The following is a 7,485-nucleotide window of genomic DNA, read 5'->3' on the forward strand; positions in this document are numbered from 1 at the left end:
ACTCAAATGTTTTAGTCAAAAACAATATACTTCGTACACTTCGTTTTTCTCTGCTTGCTACAAAGAGATAATCATTGCACGGCATACATGGACATATTGAAGTTTCCTAAAGGAGGACCCTTGGTCTAGTTTGGTGGAAATGCTGTGCTGACCATCCCGTTTTGACTGATGGTGGGATGGTCTGCACACTACCACAAAAAAAATGTTATGCATAGCAAAAACAAAAATGTGGCTGAAATATCAGTGACAAAAATTTGTGGTTGTGAACGGTGGGACGGTCAACTCGGCCGCACCCTTGGAAGAAATACATAATTCATTGATCCCTAAGCAATAAGTTATTATGAACAATTCCAATATAAACATTGTATCAAGATGTGATGGATAAAATCAGTCACATTACAAGGAGTGTTTTCCATTCGTATGGAAAAAATCTCACTCGTGTAATATTCATTCAACTGTAATTGGTTTGGTCTCAAAACTAGTCTAAGTAACAAGGTGGGAATGAACACAATTGTCTATAAATACCCACCAAGTAGTGATGTTCTGCAATGCAAAAGCCGCTCCTTGGTCTTCACTTTGTGTATTGGTCACATATCCACAGGCGGAACATACAGAGAAAGGGAGGTATGTCGATTCCGGTTTCGGGAATTCCATCTACTTCTCCGAACAAAGGAACAACCCACGCAGTCGAACGCCGGCAGGCGGATTATCATCCGAGCGTATGGGGGGATTACTTCCTCGTATATGCTTCTCCCACCAGCTCCATGGTTAGCAATTTCTCATGTTGTCATGTGAATGAAGCGTATAAATAGACGCGTATCGTGCTTGCTTTGATCAAAAGTAGCGGCTAACATATATGCAGGAGTTCAAATACCTTGGAAGAGTGGAGGAACAAATTGAGGAATTGAAAGGAGAGGTGAAGAAGATGGTGACTGATGTTGCAGAAAAGCCCTCACAAATGCTGCACTTGATCGACCAAATCCAACGCTTGGGAATTTACTACCATTTCGAACGTGAAATAGACGAGCAATTAGGACAGATCCATAAAAGTTACTCTCGACTTGTGCATGGAGTTTTTAAGGTCGACGACCTTCACATGATCGCTCTCATCTTTCGATTGCTACCACAGCAAGGTTACAATATTTCATCGGGTATGTCTTAGATTAAGTTAACCAAGACTAGGCATATCGTCCTCCCGATTTCTAACGGTCCACATCTTTTTTTCCCACATTGGTTCCGGTTGCGCAGATGTTTTTGACAAATTCAAGGATGGCGAAGGGAAGTTTAAGGAAACCCTCGTCGCCGATGCGCGCGGACTGTTGAGCCTATATGAAGCTTGCCATTTAAGGTGCCATGGCGATGCTATCTTGGAAGAAGCGCTTCATTTCGCTATGACTCGCCTCGAATCGATCGACGAAAGGAAAGTAAGCACTAGTCTTGCGAAACAAGTGAAGCGTGCCCTAAAGCAGCCGCTTCGCATGGGATTGCCGAGGCTTGAGGCGAGGTATTATATTCCACTCTACCGAGAAGAGCCTTCTCACAACAAAGTCTTGCTCGCCTTGGCTGAACTAGATTTCAACTTGCTGCAAGAGCAACACCAGAAGGAACTCGGCAAGATCACAAGGTTAATCAACTTCATGTGACAGCACATCTAAAACTAGCTTCTAGATTAAGTTTTAACGACAACAATAGAAGAAAAAGAAGTTTTAACTATGTGAAGTCGTCGAGCCGAAGCACTTCCAATTTCACTCCTATCTGTTTAATTATAGGTGGTGGAAGGGCATAGATGTCGCGAGGAAGTTCCCATTCGCTAGAGACGGGATTGTGGAGCTGTTCTTCTGGATCTTGGGAGCATACTTTGAGCCGGAGTTTGCCGTGGCCGGAGAGATACTAACCAAAGTGATCGCCCTTGGGTCCATTCTCGACGATATATACGATGTCTATGGCACATTGGAAGAACTCGTAATCCTCACCGAAGCAATCCAAAAGTCCGTAATCCACGTTCTCTTCCTCAAACTTCTGAATTTGATCGATCTCGTAAAGGGTCGAGTGTGTTATTTCTTTGATACTCGAATTCGGGTGGGATGTCGATGCCATGGATGGACTCCCGGAGTATATGCAAGCTTGGTACAAGGTGCTTCTCGATGTCTATCATGAAGTAGAGAATGAAGTGGCCTCGAAGGGAAGACCATACCGCCTCGTCCATGCAAAAGAAGCCGTGAGCATCATCGGCGAACCTTGCATTCACCGAACACCAGTTTTTACATAGAAACCCCGACCTTCTTGTTTTATTCATAATTTCTCGGATGAAGAAGCAAGCGAGAGTGTACTTTCACGAAGCCGAATGGTTCCACACCAACTACACGCCAACGCTGGAGGAGTACATGCCCCTTGCACTTTTAACGAGCTGCTATGAAACGTTAACGATCACGTCTCTTGTGGGAATGGGCGATGTGGTCACAGAACATGCTTTTGAATGGTTGCTGGGCGACCGCAAGATCTTGAAAGCTTCTCGGATCATCTGTCGGCTCATGGATGACATTTCCTCTCACCGGGTATGATGAAAACATTATCATCCTTCAATAATAACAGGTTTAAGGACACAAGAAGTGCGAAAGTTTGTATATGGCGCTCACTTTAACGCCAAAATCTTTTTTGGATCACTTAAGTGCTAATGTTTTTTTAAAAAAGATTATTTGAGTGCCAATTTCGATGAGGTCTGCCGAAAATCTTACATGGCATTTTATTTACCAATAACCTAATCCTACGTGGCTCTCTGGAGGATTCAGTTAGAAATAAAAAAACTTAAAGCTAAAAAAATAAAAAATTCAAAAAGGAGAAAGAAAATGCAAGGGTTGCGGCGGCGAGGGCTTGCATAGCCCTCGTGCCGCCGCCCCACCATCGTTGTGTTGGCGACCCTAACGAGACTTTGCTTGCTGTCGATGAGGGTCGTCGAGCCTCAGCAATATTGGGGCGGCGGAGGCGAGGGTCGTGCAAACCCTTGCCACCGCTAGCCAAATCCTATTTTTAAGCTTATCTTTTAGTTTAATTTAATTTTTTTTAAATAGTTTATTTTAAGTTTAAAAGTCGACGTGGACTGCAATTTTTTTTTAAAAAATTGCCAAGCGGATTGAGTTTTTAAAATGTTGCCACATAATATTAAAAAATTGATAATAAATGCCACATATTGCTTTGAGCGGAATCTCTCCCTGCCGGTAGATTGTTTTTTTTTTTTTTTAATTTGGCACTTAAGTGAGCCAGTGAAAAATTTTGGTACCAAAGTGAGTGTTCTATACAAATTTTGGCATTTCTGGTGTCCTTCTGCCAATAATAATCAGATGATTTCCGGATCGACCTGCCACTTGGTGGGGAATGATGTCTAGATCAATGTCTAGATTTAATGACGCGGAGGTTGTTCGACATGCAGTTTGAGCAAAAGAGGGGCCACGTAGCATCTGCGGTGGAGCTGCTCGCGAAGGAACGCGGGGTCCCGGAACAAGAAGCCGAAAAGGAACTGCGGAAACGAGTGGTCGATGCGTGGAAGGACATCAACGAGGCATTTCTTCGTCCGACCGCAGTCGAAACGCCGATTCTGACGCGAATTCTCAACCTCTCGCGGGTGATTCATGTGTTGTACAGCGATGGAGATAATTACACCCATTCTGGAACCTTGCTCAAAGATCACGTGACGTCTCTCTTCGTTTGCCCCTTGCCAGTGTCCGGTCTCGCGAGCGGAACACGAGAAGGAACTCGCCAAGATCAAAGAACGTCGCCCACGTGCTGACTTCCTGTTGATTCCAGCCGAAAAAAGATTCATAAGTGGTTGTTAATGGAATCTTATGTAATCCCTAGTCCATTTCGAAACTACTTCTTTTTACCTTTAATTTCACGGGATTATTCGTCTAAATCGAAAGACCCAATTTATTGGGATTTCCCTATTGCGCCAGTGTCGCGACCTTAAATTCGAATTGAAATTCAGATTAATGGATTACCAGATTATTTAATTGAATTAACTAACCTAGCCCGAGCTCTCTCAACCTCTACCAAGTCACAACTTAGGTTCACATGATTTTAATCAAAAGATTTTCAATATTCGGAGCCACCACTAATCTGTTTGGGTAGGTAGATTAGATACCTAAATAAAGTACGGGAGAATACTTTATTTCTGCTAACCGGAGATTTGGGTTCGGAAACTTGATTATGTTAATTTTTCAATTAACACCGTTTCGGTACCATTCTTGTAAAAAAAATTCATGATTGGCAAATTCAATTGAGGTGCAATTATTTTTGGGATTTTCTTGATTAAATGCATGCTATGTACGTATCTATATGAATGCAACTATAGGAATGCAAATGCGACATGAAACAATATGACGGGAAAACAACTATGCATGATGACTTTAGAAAAATCAAAGTTTAATGCAAGAAAAAAAATTGTGAATTCTAACCCAAATGACATAGGGCATGTTTTAATTTAAGTATATGACATGGCATGCATGAAACAAGATATGATATGATGTAACACCAAATAACATGAAAACACACATGAATGACGGACAACATGCATGATATGCGAAAATTATGACTAGGCTAAATGACGTAGAATAATGCATGAGCACAGTAAAAATGTGACGTAATGTAATAACATGTAAAGACGAATATTACATAGACTATGAAGTGGACTATACTAATGACATAAAAATGCATGAATGAGAATGAATAATTATACTATATGAAATGCACATGAATTTTTGGTCTTTAAATGAATTTTCGATTTTTTCATGATTTGATGTGACTTGGTTTGACAATTAACATAAGTTAAAAAATTGATTTCTCAAGATTTTAATTTATATTAAAAGTCGTTAGCAATTGCCGAAAATTTAATTAAGACCAAAGTATGATGATTTTTATGATTTTTTATAAAACAAAAATGAATCAAATAAAATTATAATAAACCTTGAGCATAATATACCTTATAATCCAAAATTTCCGATGAATTCGCTTCGTGCCCTAGAGGTGGGGTAAGAAGGTAATTTATTCATGTCGTACCTCGGGAGTGGGGTCAAATAGTGAATTTATGTAGTATGAAATCTGTCGGTCTGGTCCCAAAGTGAGATAGGATGGACAATTTCATTATACGTATGAAGTCGGATAGTCATCCATAATTCACATATTCCGAGGAACAAGGCACAAGGGAGCATGTCTTTTATTCAAGGAATATTATAAAAATATTTGATTTAGACCATAGTATAAAAAAAGGAAGTGAAATTTTCAGCCAACTTGGGGATTGCCAAAATTTTAAAGGGTGTAAGACCGATCATATCTTTTTAATTTAGGAAAGTTAGCTCTTGAGATTTGAAAGAATTTTTTAGATAATCCCCTGAATTTTAAAGATATGTTCGGAATTCCCAACCGAGATAAAGATCTTACCTAATATGCTTAGAATTTTCAAATGCATTCACATTTTGATCACCAGATAACCATGAATATTCCAAAAGATGCGCACAATTTTCCAAAGATATACACAATTTTCTCAAGATATTTCGAATTTGAGATTTCAAATCAAGTAACTATAATCTATCAACATTCAGCAAAATAATCAAGTCAAGCAAATATTTTGAGAATATTAACAGATTAGAAAATTACCTAATTCAAAAATCCAATTGCCAAATTCAAAAGACCAATCCGCGGATGGGACTAGCGGCTCCCGTTGATGTTCGGCTCAGGGGATTTGCGCACGGATCAAAGGTTTCGGTGAAGGTGAATTTGCACCTTGTCAAGGCTCAACTTGCAGCGGAAATTTTGAGCACAAATCCACCTAAAAATCACCATAAAACAGCGAAGAAAACATGCCCAAACAGCAGTAAAATTGACCATGGACAGCGGACAAAATCTGCACTGAATAGTTACTGTAATTGTAAAAAAAAAAGTGATGTTTTTGGTCACGAACAGCAGCGAACAGATCCCTCAACTGGTAGCAAAAATTCTGTACTGAAAAGATAAGTATAAACGCCTAAAATAGTGTTGTTTTGAGTGTGAAACAGCAGTAAAAGGGCCTCCGAGCAGTGGCGAAACAACCCTGTTTTTTCCCTTCTTCTTGCTCCTGGACGTACTGTGCGTGACTCTTTTTGTGTCCTCCTTGTGTGGACCCTCAGAACCTGCACAAAGAACCCCTAAATTCTCTCTTTTCATTTTGGCATGGACCACCGAAGACAAAAATCACCGGTCCTCAGTGCCTCCTCCTTTCTCTGTGGTATCTCCAATGTGGCCGCTACAAATTGCTTTTGTGGTTTAGAACAATTAAAAACTCAAAGTGGAAGTATGAATCTGAAGCGTTTCATGCGATCATGATGATGAACGTGTAAAGGCGTGAACTTCAAGATAAGGAAATCTCTGCCCATGGGCTCCTCCAACTATTATCCACTCCCCAGCCGCTCTCCCTCTTCCCTTGTTTCACCAAGATCTTTTCCAAGAAGAGATCGTCCGTTCTCTCTTTTCGTACGTCAGCAAGCCTCCCTTCAAACCTGCAGGAAGAACAAAGACTTTTTTTCTTCTCACACTTTTGCCGTGCATTGCAATTGTGTACGTCAATTGGCCCTCGAATCCCCCCCAAGCTTGTCCTCCATGTGAAATAGCCTGCCGTGTCTTTCAATTGTGTGGCCTTTTCTGTTTTGTGAACGAAGGTCCCTATTTATAGAACAAACTAGGGTTTCGCGGCTTTTTTTTAATTATGAAATAGTCCCTTAACTTCGGATAATCTCAATTTGATCTGGATACAAAATATTCTATTTCATAAAGCCTTTTTTCTTAATTAATGAGCATCTTTAATTAAAAGGCTTTTTTTCCAAATTATACATTAAATGTGCTAATTCAGGACCTTGATGATTTTTTTTTTTTGCAATTCCCTCTAGCTGGCCGAATTATGCCCTTTGAGCTTTGGTCCACCGCTTGTCGATTTTTGTTCTAATTGTCTACAACCGGTCTGATAAATGCAAATGCAAATGCATGCTAAAATTAAATATGAAAATTGAATTCATTATTTTTGGTAGGAACTAAAGTTTGATTCCTATTTTTTATGCAAAATATATGACTAAAAAAATTAGTCAAAATTTATGTGTTAACAGCCGGGTCATTTCTAGGTCTATACTGTAAAATCGATTTTCAACAAAATGAAAAAGACATATGGCCGGATCAATGACCATGCGATGTCTCTTTTCATTACGTAAAGATTTGAAATCATTATAGAAAAATCTTTACACAAAATCTTCTTTTCGCTAATCGTGGTTTTAAACTCTAATATTCCTCTCTCTCTCTTTTCATCGGAAGTTGTTTTGTTACTAGGAAATACAAGCCACTAATAAGAATTCAGCCATGCCGACCTTGTATTCCAATTGTTTAATTTTTGTTTTATGGGCGCAGCTAAAATCATTCTCGTTTGGAAAAAAATCCAAATAAAGTCCCAAAATGAAGTCTTTCTCCAAACAT

At 39.6% G+C, this 7,485-nt stretch overlaps 1 pseudogene; it reads left to right on the forward strand.

Moving 5' to 3' along the window:
* Positions 1 to 611: 611 nt before the first annotated feature.
* LOC125314169 lies at positions 612 to 3,795 on the forward strand (annotated as a pseudogene).
* Positions 3,796 to 7,485: the final 3,690 nt, after the last annotated feature.

The sequence above is a fragment of the Rhodamnia argentea genome, chromosome 3 (assembly GCF_020921035.1).
Source record: "Rhodamnia argentea isolate NSW1041297 chromosome 3, ASM2092103v1, whole genome shotgun sequence".
Taxonomy (NCBI): Eukaryota; Viridiplantae; Streptophyta; class Magnoliopsida; order Myrtales; family Myrtaceae; genus Rhodamnia; species Rhodamnia argentea.